The 17,269-nt window shown below is 45.0% G+C and overlaps 1 pseudogene; it reads right to left on the bottom strand.

The window, feature by feature from the left end:
- Positions 1-4,240: 4,240 nt before the first annotated feature.
- Positions 4,241-12,555, bottom strand: LOC138784889 (diamine oxidase [copper-containing]-like; annotated as a pseudogene).
- Positions 12,556-17,269: the final 4,714 nt, after the last annotated feature.

Below are 17,269 nucleotides of genomic sequence, written 5' to 3'. Positions count from 1 at the left end.
CAGCCGTAGATCGTATACTTTCCATTGTACGCAAACTATGTAAATCTCCGGCCGCTTATTTACAGAGTGCGCTACGGCCGGAAACTTACGTAGTGTGAACCTAGCCTTAGGGTACATGCACACTACGGAATGGCGACGGAAAACACGTCGCGCATTCTGCAGCTCGCACCCGCTCGTGGACTGTGGCGGGCACGTATGGTATCCCACTAGGGGTGTTACTATTATATACACCCTTCCCAAAAGTTTGTACTTTTTGTGGTCTTATTATGGTGAAAGTAGTACTAAAAGCTGACCACTAGCCATTTCCCACAACAAGAGGAACAAGGTGGGTCCCTGTGATTGTTCTTTCAACAGGTGGTCTACGTACCTGGTCAGTTTATGTTTGATGGTGATTCTGGAGGCGAGAAGGCGTTCCAACCAAATTAGTTCCCTCCATTTGGTATGAGACTTAAGGAAAGGTCCGGCTATGTGTGTGATGTATTTGGAGGAAGTTTAGCTTGAACGGGGATAGGAGTTCTTGTAGTGCACCCGAAGATGGGGGCTTAGTATCCGAGAGTAACATGGTCCAATTTGTCCCAGATTGGCTCGTGAGACACAAGTTCTGGATTTACCAGATATGGTAATAGCGTGTCAATGGGGGAGGGGATGACGTATGCTTGGGTGAGGAGATGAAGTTCAACCTCAATGAGAGTATGCCTTTTAGGAGAGGATTCTTTATGTTTTTTACCTCTGCTCTAGTGGGAAGCCAAAGAAGTTTATGACCTTTTGCACCCCATTGTACATACTCCAACTCCTTACCCACTAGTAGGCTCCTATTGGATGCCACGTCCACCCACCTTTGTAGGTGCAGGGCTTGGTAAAGGAGTTCTATATTTTGGAGTCCAAGACCTCCAGTGTGTCTCCGTTGCAGGAGCATTTTATATAAAAGCCTAGGCTTTCTCTGAGCCCATAAGAAATTGGAAAACAATGTCTTCCAGCTTAGGAGGTATGATCGTGGTAATTCCATCGGGATCATTTGTAGAGTGTATAAGAGTGAGGGGAGTATAAAGGTTTGCAGCAAATTCCTCCTACCCATCCATGAAAGGTATTGTATAGTAAAGGAATGCATCGGCTTCTTAAGCTTCTCGTATAGCGGAGGAAAGTTTATGGTGTAGAGTTGTGATAAGTCTCTAGGTAAGTTGATGCCTAAGTACTTCCTTGTGTATATTTTTGATTTTTTTTTAAATGGTCATTGCCATTTAAAAAAAAACAAACAAAACTTTTGACACTTTAGGGAGAAGGGTAATGTCCTTGAAAGGCATGGGTGAGTGCCTGGGAAATCTGTATCTGCTCTACATGCGGTAGGTGATTTCCTTCATTGTGTTATGTGTATTGTGTTGTGCATGCCTCTGATTTATCAATGTTGGTCATTTCCTTTGGTTTTATAGATCTATATCTACATAACTTAATACTATGTAACAATTTTACAAAATGTTTTGTTCCCAGGTGTTAAGTGTGTGTTCCTAATTGTCTGTGTCCATAAACTTTGCTTTTGTGGACAGCGCGGTGATGTTTAGAAATGTATGTATTTTTTAGAAACATAGAAACATAGAAGATTGTCGGCAGAAAAAGACCACTGGGTCCATCTAGTCGGCCCTTTTAGTGTTTTCTTTCTTATTATCTTAGAATAGATGTATGTTTATCCCAGGCGTGTTTAAATTCTGTTATTTAGATTTACCAACCACCTCTGCTGGAAGTTTGTTCCAGGTATCTACTACTCTTTCAGTAAAATAATATTTTCTCACATTGCTTCTGATCTTTCCCCCAACTAACCTCTCACTGTGTCCTCTTGTTCTTGAGCTCAGTTTTTTTTACTAAAAAACCTTATTTAATCCTTTAACATACTTAAAGGTTTCAATCATGTCCCCCCTTTCCCTTCTTTCCTCCAGACTATACAGATTCAAATCCTTAAGTCTTTCCTGATATGGTTTATGCCTCACACCCTCCACCATTTTTGTAGCCCGTCTTTGGACCCGTTCTCTTTTATCAATGTCATTTTTTAGGTGAGGTCTCCAGAACTGGACACAGTATTCCAGATGTGATGTCACCAGAGCTCTATACAGCGGGATCACAATCTCTCTCTTCCTACTGGTTATACCAGGCTCTAGCTATACACCCCAGCATACCATTATATATATATATATATATATATATACACAGCCCAGCATACCATTATATATATATATATATATATATATATATATATATATATATATATATATATACACCCCAGCATACGATTTGCTTTCCCCACCGCCTGGTTGCACTGGTGACTCATTTTAAGGCTGTCAGAAATGACTACCCCTAAATCCTTCTCTTCTGAAGTCTTTTCCAACACAGTACTGCCGATGTGATACTCGGATAGAGGATTCCTCCAAGTGCATTATTTTACACTTGGAAAACGTTGAATTTCAATTTAAATTTTAAGAAGACTGTATTCACTAAATATTCAGAGCTGATTATAGACCTCTAGAAACTTCTGAAGCTGTAAGAACCATTGTCAAGCTTCTACAACTGTCCAGAATTGTCTAGAACCTTCTAGAACTCTCTGGGACCTCCCTACAAGTGTACATAGCAGTATAAATACTGCTAACTAATTCAATAATTAATTTAATGTTCTGCTGAGTATAAGTGAACTAATGTACACAGCTAAAGTTAGTTTAGATGGCATCCAGAGGTTGCACACATCCGGCCAACATGTTTTGCTACGTCTGCAGCCAATTTATAAAGATGAGAGCGAAAAAGTCCTCAGTGAAAGCATCTGTTAAGATGTGTGAGGCCTACAAAGCGTACTTTGGTGTGCCGGTTGGGGGTCAAGACAAATCATGGGCACCTAATTTTATGTGTGAGAACTGCAAGAAAACTCTTGAACTGATGCTCTCTTAGATGGCTGCCCAAACAGACATATACTTTCAGTGCTGTGTTGTCTCCTGGCTGCAGTTCTGACATAATTTGCACAAATCAGGTAAAACTGCAGTCAGGAGACAATTCAATAATTGGGGGGAGGGGGTAAATGGGAGCAGGTGTGTGGGGGGGGGGAGAGTCATGGGAGTAGTGAGAGGAAGGTGGTTGTAACATTAATGTTGTGCGTTAAAAATGGCACTTAAAAAATGAGGATTGAGCACTTAACAACGGTAACTTTACTCAGCGGTAAATATGACATTATCTATCGTGTACTGTGAACACCACTTTACTGCTGCCGTAGTTACAGGGGGTAAGCTTGGGGAACCCTAATTTACACCCCTACAACTTCAAATTCTCATTCTCCTCCTATTGGTAACAAGAGTTAAATTTTTCATTTGGACACAGACTTAATTTTAAAATCCTGTATAAGGCTATGTTCACACTACGTAAAATAACGGCCGACCAAAACTACGGCCGTAGAATTAAGATCGTACGGGCTAGTCGTGAAACTACGGCCGCTGTTTAATTTTGATTTCTAGCATGTTTATAAGCGGGATGAAACAGGTCATTTACTTTAAATACTGCGCTCAGCCCGAGAAACCACTCAGAAAATTTTTTACATCAAAATCAAGTTTAATTTGGCAGATATAAGTTTTACGTTCGCGGCCGCATTGAAATCCACGGTCGTTGTTGCAGTATTACCGGCCGGAAATAATTGACATGTATAACTGGGGAAGAACAATGTCATCTTTTGGAGGCAGGAGATAGCAAACATGTCTGGCACATGATTGTATTAATAAAGGAAAGTTTATTTATTAAAATCTATTGCATAGCATTATATACAAAGATACAGAGTATGCAAATAGGAGTACAGCCCAAAAATACTGAAATTCCAACCAATACCTGAGAATATAATAAAACCACAATAATCAGAAAGCAGATGTATTCATCCATCTATTGTTGCATGATTGTGGAAGTTTGCTCCTATATACATATCATGTCAAGGATATAATTGATGCTGCTGATGTTTTGCACTCAGAAGGGTTGTTTCCTGTGGTCTGTTTAGAGGCATCATATTGTATAAGAGGGAAGTTTGCCCCCAAAATTTACCTTTTACATGTTAATAAGGTGTATGAGATCTTTGAGATATTTTTGTAGAGTGTACCTATCAATCCATCCGCTCCCTACATTTTTCTTGTACAATGAAGCAGACGCCCCGCAGTCATGTTGTTTTGCAGAAATGATCATTGTCTTCTCCTGGACAACTCCTGGATCCGCAATGTGACGGCTTCAGGTTTCAGTCTGAGAAGTAGGTTCCATTATACCGGAAGGGTTTCTCCGACCCACACTGACCACTTACTTCAGGAGTCCAGCGCTGGATGTTCACTTTGGCGAAGCTTTTGTCGGTGGGTCTCACGATGACCGGGCCCCTGGAGGCCACAGAGGGGTCCTCATCAAAAAAGTTGTAAGGTCGAAGAAAGAATCCTATTGCATTTCCTGGTGTGGACGTATTTGGGATATCTTCAGCATGGGGGATATGGAGGAAGCCGACTGTGACCCAGGCCACCAGATCCTAGATGATAAACCAACAGGAACATCAGTCATCCCAATATTTTTTATTAGGTGAGAAGATTCATCTGAAGACCAGATGGAAGGAAAAGAGGAAGAGGATGACCCTGAATAAGCTTTAGACAATAACAAGAAACCTGGCGACCTACAATACTAAAACTATACTTACCTTATTTACAATGTCCTCATTGTTACTGATGAAATTCTCAAAGTAGATGTCAGGGTTCCAGGGGTCATTTTGGATGTAAATGCTGCTGCTTGTTGCCTCCTTCTTGAGTCCTTCTGTTTGGTGACGGCCAGGCTGTATCTGCAAGATAGTCCACATAATTTGTTTTAATGGATTAGGAGGAAAGCCAAGCTATTTAGTTAATAATGTATTGACCCAACTGGATACAATAAGAGCAAAGAAAATATAAAAGTATTAGGACTATAAGTGTTATTGGACTCTGGATATAGAGACAAATTGTCAGGGGCCGGCTGGCATGTGCTGCTCCATGCACTGCAGGAGCGTAAAGCCATCTCCCTGGAAGCACCAACAGCGTACCTGAAAACTGGCCTGGTTGGTTGTTAGGGACACACCAACGGTGTCACTGGTTATTGCCGCAGCTGGGGCCTCACCAAGCCCGGCAGAACGGCTTAAGATGTCTGCAAATAAAGTATGTTGACTGACGGCTGGCACCTCCAGTCAGCTCTGATTGGGGGGCTGGGAACAGGAGTCTCTGACCCAATCCTGGCTGGGGCTGGGACTCTAGACTCCATAAGACTACTGCCCTCATCATGTTCCCTTGCCTGTGATAGAGCCTCTTTAGAGTGTGACTAAGCTATCAATGTTTGCTGACTGCTATTCCCTGGTTTTCCTGATTTTTGACTATTATCCCAACTACTGAGTTCATTGTGTTCGTTTGTTCTGTCTTCGTCTCTGTGTTTTCACACATCCAGGTCAGAAACTGTCGCCCAGTTACCCGCTGCCGTCTAGGGCACACATGGAACTGTTGCCCAGTTACCCGCTGCTGTCTAGGGCAGACAGTGGTAAGTAGGCAGGGACAGCGGGGCGGATGCCAGTGCAGAGCCTCAGCTGTCCTGTGTTGTAGTCTCCCAACCTGACAGAAATATATTTCAGATATTCCAGGTGGTCCCTTTTAGCAGCCACCCCCTTTATCCCACTAACTTGGACCATGAGACGCCTTTCTCCTCTGCCCACATCTGAGGTAGCACACTGTGTCCATCGGAGTTATACTGGATTCTGTAGCTCTTCTGATGACCCCATTTGTTCTTCTTGTTTGGATTTTGGAATACTAAGTAACGGGGGACCTGAGATCCAAACTTGAAAGCCGCCTGGCGCTCCGTGCTTCTCAGGACACGGTCCTTACGGGACTGTACGATAAAGTGACCAGGACTCCAAGGGTTTGTGATGTTCTCATATTTCACATCGATAGTTTCAAAGCTGTTTTCTGTACCTACAAAAGTGGACTCGATATAATAATACTGCTCCCTATATACAAGAATATAACTACTATAATGCGGTTCAGGGAAGAAACAGAGTGCTGCACCTCACACCTATGGGTGATACTAGTGCCGCTAGGCTAAATAAAAAACACATCAGAATTTTGTGTATGAATTGATCAAGCCATACTGCCCCATGTACCTCGTGCCGGTATCTGATACACATGGGTCCCTACACTAAGTCCACACCGTGCCAGTCAGCGGCCACCAACCCCGCAGGCGCGCACAGCCAGGGAACGGGGGCCATGGGACGGCCCTGCGACCCCCATGCCACAGGACCAGACCCAAAAACACCACACCAGAACCCGGCCAGCACCGCCGGCGGAGAAGGTCGCCCCCAAGCAGCACAAGTCTGGATAAGGTATTACACTCGCCATAGCTGCAGCAAACAGAATGGGAAAAAAACAGGAGGGATTAAAACCATGTGCACTCAGGTGTCTCCTGCTAATTGCGGTCATGTGGGTCTCACCAAGAGGAGTGCAAAACACGGAGAAAAGAGAGAAACAAAATGCGGTTCAGGGAAGAAACAGAGTGCTGCACCTCACACCTATGGCTGATACTAGTGCCGCTAGGCTAAATAAAAAACACATCAGAATTTTGTGTATGAATTGATCAAGCCATACTGCCCCATGTACCTCGTGCCGGTATCTGATACACATGGGTCCCTACACTAAGTCCACACCGTGCCAGTCAGTGGCCACCAACCCCGCAGGCGCGCACAGCCAGGGAACGGGGGCCATGGGACGGCCCTGCGACCCCCATGCCACAGGACCAGACCCAAACTATAACTACTATAATACTGCTCCTATATACAGAACTATAACTACTATAATACTGCCTCCTATATACAAGACTATAACCACTATAATACTACTCATATATACAAGAAAATAACTAATGTAATACTACGCCTATATACAAGAATATAACTACTATAATACTGCTCCTATATAATGAGTGCAATACCTTATCCAGACTTGTGCTGTTTGGGGGTGCTGGCTGGGTTTTGGTGTGGCATTTTTGGGTCTGGTCCTGTGGCATGGGGGTTGCAGGGCAGTTCCATGGCCTCCCTTCCCTGACTGTGCACGCCTGCGGGGGTGGTGGTCTCTGACTGGCACAGTGTGGACTTAGTGTAGGGACCCATGTGTATCAGATACCTGCACGCGGTACATGGGGCAGTGTGGCTTGATCAATTCACATACAGAATTCTGATGTTTTTTATGCAGCCGAGAGGTACTAGTATCAGCCATAGGTGTGAGGTGCAGCACTCTTTTTCTTCCCTGAACCGTATTTTGTTTCTCTCTTTTTTCCGTGTTTTGCACTCCTCCTGGTGAGACCCACATGACCGCAATTAGCAGGAGACACCTGAGTGCTCATGGTTTTAATCCCTCCTGTCTGTCCCTTTGTATTTTTGATAGCTATGGTGAGTGCAATACCTTATCCAGACTTGTGCTGTTTGGGAGCAGCTTCCTCCGCCGGTGGTGCTGGCTGGGTTTTGGTGTGGCATTTTTGGGTCTGGTCCTGTGGTACATGGGGCAGTGTGGCTTGATCAATTCACATATAGAATTCTGATGTTTTTTATGTAGCCGAGAGGTACTAGTATCAGCCATAGGTGTGAGGTGCAGCACTCTTTTTCTTCCCTGAACCATAACTACTATAATACTGCTCCTATATACAGGAATATCATTACTATAAATATCACACGCAAAAGGTTGGGTTGTCGGCACTATCTTTGTTTCCTGTCAGTGTATTGAAGTGTAGCTCTTGTGTTCGTTTTGTGGATATACCAATTTCTTGATGCATTGTTATGTATCACTTTTCCACTGTGTGTGTTTTTGTTACACCCCCCCTACACACACACACTGTTGACATCAGAAGACGAGGTAGTAAACCGATCTCCCGGTTTTAATCTCAGTGGCCAGATGAAGCGGGAAAGTTAACCCGCGAAACAGCTGTAGCCCATGTGCACAGCATCTGATGGATCTGTTTGCCACTGCCTTATGCCGACCTGCATGATGCCATCTGTAATAAAGCGCCCCACTCTCTGAACATTGGTGAGTGCCGCTGGTTCTTTACTTTTTACCCGCTGGCTTGTGCTATATTTTGTATGAACTTTTTTTCTACTGACCGTGCTGATTGCGACGCGCGGTACTTGGCCAGTAGTGTTGAAGTTATTTGTCACTACGCCAGCACTGTAGAAGTGCACAGGTGGGATGTTGGTACCTGTTTTGAATGGCCGGTTTACAGTAGCGAATTATAATAGGGGCGTTCCGGGTGGCAGCCCGGGGCCCTGAGCTCCTGGGGGGCCCATGACCACCCAAAAAGACTTATACTTTCAGTGGTGTACTGTCTCCAGGCTACACTTCCGACATGATTTGCAAAAAATCACAGTTTTTTATGGCAATTTTGCACAAATCAGGACATCATGACATTATCTATACTGTACTATGAAGGCCAGGTTAGTGCCGCCATAGTTACAGTGGGGTAGGGGGGCCCAGGCTTGGTGAACAGCCCGGGGCCTATGGTAAAGTTAATCCGCCCCGTTTATATCCCCAATTGGTCGGTAACCTCCAAGATTTTTGCGGGTCCCTTGGGCCCTTGTCACGGCAACCTGGAGTGGTAGTAGACCCACCCGGGATGTCTGTACCGCCACCCACAGAGAAGGGGAGAAATAACCCAAGGTAGACAATGGTGTGTGTATAAGTGCAGTTGCAAACAGAGGAAGACAGAGTCCAGTGCATTTAGTAGAAAAATAGAACAGTTTACTGTATAACATTGCAGATAGACACTGCACTCTATGCAGATAGTGAAAAGTCTTGACAAACTTGGGTGCTGACAATAACGTAGACTTAGGAATGCTTTCAGGAATAGGTGCTTGAGGAAAGTAAGAACTTTTGTAGAAGTAGTAGTGCTTTGTAGAGGTAGAGAGAAGAGGAGGAGCCCTTGCCCAATGTAGATCCTGTACTCTGCTGGAACTGAAGAGTAGATATAAGTAGATAAGTGATACTTATACTCACGTTGATGTCTGACCACCTTCTGCCCCCTAGTGTCATAGATCCCGTCCTAGGTGGGTAGCACAAGCCCAAGTCGACGGTTATCTAGGTGTAGCAGGTTCCCGAGACTTCCCAGTCGACCTGTGATGTGCAGTAGGATACGTAGACCTTTTACTCTGGTAGCTTCGCCCTACTTGGGTCAGCTCCTCTTGGTTCAAGAGTCTACCCTGCACTTTTTCGAGGAGTTCCTGGCACGGGCTAGGGTAATCCTAAATGGCTGCTCTCTCCTAAAGGTATTTTAGCACTGCACAGTAAAAGTAGCGATCGCTGCTGTAAAAGAAATCTCTGTCAGAGCTAGTCTTTCCTGCATCTGTCCCCTTGGACCTCCAACAACTAACTCCCGCTACTTCCTCCAACATGCAGCTAACTCCTCCTACAGGGCTGAGTGTGTGTAAGAGAGGACAGCCAAGGTAGAACAGAGAAAGAGTACCTGTGAGTGGTCAGCATAGAAACACATGGTACAACACAATTAACCCTTAACTCTACAGCTGTGTATACAAGTAATACATATAAACTGTAGTGAAATTTAGTAGGGAAACTAAGGTACTCCAACCTCCACTTTAACCTGAGTGAAAACTTTAGGACTGGTGCACTAGAGAAAACACCAGTGGTGGGACACCACACACACTGACAGGACTTGGTCCCAAATATTTGGTACTACAAGCTATATCTTTTCCACACATACAATATACGCCACACACCATCTACAGGACCACTGAAAGAAATAGTGCCGACACTCCTCCCTAGCTCCTGATATCATCACAATAGTACTGCTCATATGTGCAAGAATATAACTTGTTATCATTTGGCTTTTATATAAAGTTGGTCTCAGTACTGGATATGGTCAGTATGAAGGTATTATGTATGGGATTATACTTGTTCCTTGTATATTGGATATGGTCAGTAGAATGGTATTATGTATGGGATTATACTTGTTCCTTGTATATTGGATATGGTCAGTAGAATGGTATTCTGTATGGGATTATACGTGTTCCTTGTATATTGGATATGGTCAGTAGGATGGTATTATGTATGGGATTATACTTGTTCCTTGTATATTGGATATGGTCAGTAGAATGGTATTATGTATGGGATTATACTTGTTCCTTGTATATTGGATATGGTCAGTATGATGGTATTATGTATGGGATTATACTTGTTCCTTGTATATTGGATATGGTCAGTAGAATGGTATTCTGTATGGGATTATACTTTTTCCTTGTATATTGGATATGGTCAGTAGGATGGCATTCTGTATGGGATTATACTTGTTTCTTGCATATTGGATATGGTCAGTAGGATGGTAATATGTATATGATTATTCTTGTTCCTTGTATATTGGATATGGTCAGTAGGATGGTATTATGTATGGGATTATACTTGTTCCTTGTATATTGGATATGGTCAGTAGGATGGTATTATGTATGGGTTTATACTTGTTCCTTGTATTTTGGATATGGTCAGTAGAATGGTATTCTGTATGGGATTATACTTGTTCCTTGTATATTGGATATGATCAGTAGGATGGTATTCTGTATGGGATTATACTTGTTCCTTGCATATTGGATATGGTCAGTATGATGGTAATATGTATATGATTATACTTGTTCCTTGTATACTGTATTTGGTCAGTATGATCATACTAGTAGTTGTACACAACAATGGAGGCCCGGGCCACGTACACATTCTCCTTGTTACAGGTGCGTTTCGTAGGGAACCTTTGGCATCTTGGTGGATCATACAGCAGGGAGGGTGAGGGGTTGTTTAAGAACCTGACAGCTTATAACTCCTGCAGTGCTAAGCTACCTGTGACTCACAGCTAATCACAACCACCATCATACTCATTATAACCACCACCATCATCACATATGATTTGCTCTTCAAAGTCGCCTAAAGGCTCACAAAAGCCTGGAGCTAGCCCTGGTTCTAGTAAGCCAAAGTTTCTCTTACCTGCAATGTCAAGGTCCACCTTATAGTTGACCAAATGTGTGTGCAGGTTCCCCAGGACATGGGTGTGGACTCTATTTCCAGATTGGAGGCCTTCGGGGGTGAAAAAAGTGGCATGGATATACCCAGTGGAGCTTACTTTAACCTCTATCACTCCATTTTGGTAGAACACAAAATCCCTGATATAGTTAGTCGTAGTTATAGACGGTGGATGTCGTCCTTACCACCAGGACTTGGTTTTCCAGCCCGGCATAGAAATTGTATCCACCATTATCAGTGGTGTCATAGTGTCTCCGCAAAGGTGACCCTGTGGGCAGCTCAAAGATACACAATGCATTCTTATATCGTAATGGCTTATCCGTGTCATAAAAACTGTAGACATCCTGGTAAGTGGCTCCTTCAGGGCAGTCAATTCCTTTGGCCAACTCATAATGCTCAGTTCCCATCCCCCACCCAGAGTCAATAAACTTTGTTTGCATACCACTTGGCGTGACCCCACTATAGAATGCGATGGCCTCCTGTATGCTCACCTCGTAGGCTATCCTCTCATTATTATACTGGATATCAAATATCTGCAGGCCAGCAGATGGACATACCCGGTAAGCAAAGCTTCACCCTGTGTATTCTACATAGTTGCCTAGAACTCTGTAGCGTTTCTCTTGGGGTTCACATATTTTTGGACCGTGAATATCTGTTTTTGTCTTAAATTCTCCACGAGGTATGAAGGTTGAAAAAAGATCTTTGGCAACATCTGGTAATCGTAACTTGGTGAGTAAATTTTTGTCATACTTTTGGATGAACTCCTGGACACTATCGAAGTATTGGTCATTGTACCAGATCTTGTCGATGGTCCACTCTTTTGGGTTGAGTGAGCGATGGTTGAGTAGAAGCTCAAGTCCTATTGGTTGAAGGTAAAACCCTTCTGTGGACCTCAGGAGCATCAACCATGAGCGACGTTCTCCAGAATTCAAACCCCGAGGGGCAATGTCCGAATAGGTAAGACAACGTGAGGAGCAGTTGTAGAAGGAAAAGCCGGAGGTCTCCAGTAAGATGTGGGTAAACTCCTTGGTGAGCTCCGTCAGACAGCTTATGAATATTTCAGACTCTAAAATAGTCAGTGGTCGAGACTCAAATCTTATGGGCTTGTTTCTGGTCAGTGGCCGGTAATAATGTGGGCGTGGGAGTGGGCCGACAATGTATTCTGTGATGTTGGGTTGGGTCTGGTCTCCAAAGAAGATGACCACTTTGGCCTCTCTCTTTGGTTTGGGGCTGTTCTTATCTAAAAAGTTCAGGACATTCTGCTTTTTGGCAAATTGAGCTCCATCATGAAAATTGAGTTTTTGTCCAATTCATGTCTAATGGAGACTAAATGAAGCTCCTCCTGGGCCATGAGGAAACTCTGAACTGATGTCTTCTCCTCCATGGTCAGGTCCAAAAAGACAGACGCCAAATACTGGCCCTTGGAAGACGACTTAGAGAAGTAACCATCTCTTACAACACACAATAATATAAGCAACTGTAGGAAGGGTTTCAGGTTCATTGTGTTCTCTGGGGAATCTCTACATAGGAGAATAGGGAAAAAGTGATGTGAAAACTTTATTAAAATCTTCAAATAATACAGCATGTGATTTTAAAGGTTTACAAAAAAATTTGAAATGTTTAAAAAATCTGCACAAAAAAAGTTTGTTAAAGCATGGATCAAAGGTGAGCTTTATTCTATGGCTTTATTCTAATCGGGAGAAGTAATTTTTTTAATTGATGAGTTAAAAATATTTTCAAATCAACTGATGTCAGAAAGTTTTATAAATTACTTCTATTATAAATTCTCCAGTCTTCCAGTACATGTCAGGAACTGTCCAGAGCAGTTTAAAATCCTCATAGGAAACCTCTCCTGCTCTGGACAATTCCTGACATGGACAGAGGGGGCAGTAGAGAGCACTGTACCTATCACCCTATGTACCGCATTTTCCGGCATATGAGACGACTTTTTAACCCTGAAAAATCTTCTCAGAAGTCGGGGGTCGTCTTATACGTAGGGTATGGTCACCAGATGGTGGGGGAGCTCAAAAATAGCTGCATCCCCACCGTATGCAGCAACCACTATAAAAAAAAACCAAACAGTTAACTCACCTGTGACCTGTTCCCGACAGCCGCGCGTCTCCTATCCCGTTTCCGGCGCAGGCAGTGTGACACTGTCTGCACCGGGGGTCCCTGAAGCCCTCCCCGAAGCATCTCAACGGAGACAATCGGCTGCCCAGGAGAGCTTTGGGGACCTCCAGCGCAGACAGTGCACGTAACACTGCCTGCGCCAGGAACGGGATGGGAGACACACGGCTACCGGGAACGGGTTATAGGTGAGTTATCTGTTGTTGTGTTTTTTTTTTTTTTACTGCAGTTTACCCCTGCCTGACCGCAACAGGGCTCCAGTTAGTAAACCCTGCTGCGGTCAGGCAAGGTTTAACATTTTCCGGCGTATAAGGCGAACCCCTGACAATCTTCTTGAAAGTCAAGGGTTGTCTTATACGCCCAGTGGCCTTATATGCTGAAAAATATGGTATATGTGTGTGAACATGCAGCCATACTCACTTCTGATTCAATAAAATAGGGCACTACATTGTCAAAAAAGTAAAAGAAAATAAAAATTTTTTACTTTCACCAAAATTTTTTTACTTTCTGAAAACATTTTAGACAAAAAATAAATAAATAAATAAATTAAAATCCTACAACCTATCACAAAATGGAAAAAAAGATCATAAATCTCATATTCTGCCCCCACAAAATAATATTCTATGAAGTGTTGGGAGTAGGGCCTGGGCAGTGGGATTATTCAGTTTGTGTCATGGTGATGACCACTAGGGAAGGTCCGAACCTGGTTCGGACGGGGTTCGTACGAACCCGAACCCTCCGCAATGATTACCGCTGTCTGCCTGCTCCGTGCAGCGGGCGGATCCAGCGGGAGGAACGCCTGAAAAACTGGGATACAGCCATAGCCATAGGCTGTATCCCAGTTTTCCAGGCGGTCCTCCCAATGAAATCGGGAATCCGATGCTGAGTGTTCGGGTTCGGACCATCCCTAATGACCACCCTCATCCTGAGCCCCCCATGTGACAGCTCCGACTGCCGAGCCCAGAGGTTGAGGCTTCATGAGTGACATCTGGAGCTGACTCACCTGCTGAGCTGGATGCGGAGGGCTCTGGCAGCCTGCAGTTACCTGGCTCATCTGCCCTGTAGTTTGTAATCAGCTCTGAAGCCTGAACTTATTATAAGGAGGAGGATGGAGAAGGACGGGACTGTGAGTGACAGGAGGGAGAGGCCGAGTGCTGGACACAACAAACACAACATGTATGAACCTGTGACTACTTCTGTCTATAAACGCAGAGCAGCTGGTCAATGGCATCGGCACGGGCACAGCAGACAATGCCAGGGGCATCAGAGCCTCACAGTTTTATTTTCATGCTTTTAAAATTGCCATACAGCAGACCATGACAGGTGCATTAGATGCTAAATGGCGATAAGGGCATCAGGATGGGCACAGTAGACCATGCCAGGGGCACAAGTAATATCTTAACATTAGTAATATCTTGATCTGGTTGAGTCTTTGCTGAGTGCGGTATAGTATCAGTAAGTCAGTGCATTTACACAAGCAGATCTGACAGCGTAAATGACTTAATGCACAAGTTCCACAACTCTGTAAAGTTCCTGCAAAAGAACTGGTCAGACTGACCTATGAATTACTTGTTCTACATGTTTTACTACTAGTTTTTACTTTTTCTATGCTTAGGGCCTGTTCACTCTGAGTCAAACAGGTGGAATTTCGCGCGGAGCCCCCACCGTGGACTCCGCTTGGAATCCCACCTGCCTCTGTGTGTCAATGGGATGCCTTGCGCGCCTCCGCTCTCTGCTGCTCTCCACTCAAAGAATTTACAGATACATACCTCCCAACCGTCCCGGATTTCGCGGGACAGTCCCGTTTTCGGGGTTCTGTCCCGCGGTCCCGGAACGGCCCCCCGTGTCCCGCATTATATGTGGCCCCAGCGAAAAAACAATAAACCAGTAACTCACCTGTCCTCCGGTCCCAGCAGCTCCTCTCCCGGCAGAGCGCGCACTCCCATCATCCTCCGGGGCGGGCAGCGGGGTACAGAGACACTGTGCCGGAAGTGACCTGTAGCCTCTGTCATGAATCACTTCCGGTACAGTCAGTGTCTCTGTACCCCGCTGCCCGCCCCGGAGGATGACGGGAGTGCGCGCTCTGCCGGGAGAGGAGCTGCTGGGACCCGAGGATAGGTGAGTTACTGGTTTATTGTTTTTTCCACTGGGGCCACACAAATGGAGGGTATTGGCTACTCTGTGGGGCACTATATGGGGGATTGGCTACTATGTGGGGCATATATGGGGGCATTGGCTACTATGTGGGGCATATATGGAGGATTGGCTACTATGTGGGGCATATATGGGGGCATTGGCTACTATGTGGGGCATATATGGAGGATTGGCTACTATGTGGGGCATATATGGGGGATTGGCTACTATGTGGACACTATATGGGGGATTGGCTACTATATGGGGCATATATGGGGGCATAGGCTACTATGTGGGGCATATATGGAGGATTGGCTACTATGTGGGGCATATATGGGGGATTGGCTACTATGTGGACACTATATGGGGGATTGGCTACTATATGGGGCATATATGGGGGCATTGGCTACTATGTGGGGCACTATATGGGGGCATTGGCTACTATGTGGGGCACTATAAGGGGGGATTGGCTACTATGTGGGGCACTATAAGGGGGGATTGGCTACTATATGGGGGATTGAATACTATGTGGGGCATATATGGGGGGACTGGCTACTATGTGGGGCACTATAAGGGGGGATTGGCTACTATGTGGGCATATATGGGGGCATTGGCTACTATGTGGGGCATATATGGAGGATTGGCTACTATGTGGGGCATATATGGGGGATTGGCTACTATGTGGACACTATATGGGGGATTGGCTACTATATGGGGCATATATGGGGGCATTGGCTACTATGTGGGCACTCTATGGGGGTTTGGCTACTATGTGGGGCATATATGGAGGGATTGGCTACTATGTGGGGCACTATATGGGGGCATTGGCTACTATGTGGGGCACTATAAGGGGGGATTGGCTACTATGTGGGGCACTATATGGGGATTGGCTACTATATGGGGGATTGGATACTATGTGGGGCACTATAAGGGGGGATTGGCTACTATGTGGGCATATATATGGGCATTGGCTACTATGTGGGGCATATATGGAGGATTGGCTACTATGTGGGGCATATATGGGGGATTGGCTACTATGTGGACACTATATGGGGGATTGGACACTATGTGGGGCATATATGGGGGCATTGGCTACTATGTGGGCACTCTATGGGGGTTTGGCTACTATGTGGGGCATATATGGAGGGATTGGCTAATATGTGGGGCACTATATGGGGGATTGGCTACTATGTGGGGCACTATAAGGGGGGATTGGCTACTATGTGGGGCACTATATGGGGATTGGCTACTATATGGGGGATTGGATACTATGTGGGGCATATATGGGGGGATTGGCTACTATGTGGGGCACTATAAGGGGGGATTGGCTACTATGTGGGCATATATGGGGGATTGGCTACTATGTGGGGCACTATATGGGGGCATTGGCTACTATGTGGGGCACTATATGGGGGATTGGATAATATGTGGGGCACTATATGGGGATTGGTTACTATGTGGGGCACTATATGAGGGGATTGGCTACTATGTGGGGCACTATATGGGGGCATTGGCTACTATGTGGGGCACTATATGGGGATTGGCTACTATGTGGGCACTATATGGGGGGATTGGCTACTATGTGAGGTACTATATGGGGATTGGCTACTATGTGGGGCACTATATGGGGGCATTGGCTACTATGTGGGGCACTATATGGGGGATTGGCTACTATGTGGGGCACTATATGGGGGCATTGGCTACTATGTGGGGCACTATATGGGGATTGGCTACTATGTGGGCACTATATGGGGGGATTGGCTACTATGTGGGGTACTATATGGGGATTGGCTACTATGTGGGGCACTATATGGGGGCATTGGCTACTATGTGGGGCACTATATGGGGGCATTGGATACTATGTGGGGCACTATGTGGGGGATTGGATTCTATGTGGGGCACTATATGGGGGCATTGGATACTATGTGGGGCACTATAATGGGGGATTGGATACT

This window comes from Dendropsophus ebraccatus, chromosome 2 (genome assembly GCF_027789765.1).
Source record: "Dendropsophus ebraccatus isolate aDenEbr1 chromosome 2, aDenEbr1.pat, whole genome shotgun sequence".
Taxonomy (NCBI): Eukaryota; Metazoa; Chordata; class Amphibia; order Anura; family Hylidae; genus Dendropsophus; species Dendropsophus ebraccatus.
Note: the sequence above shows the minus strand (reverse complement) of the source record. Positions and strands in the feature narration are given on the sequence as shown.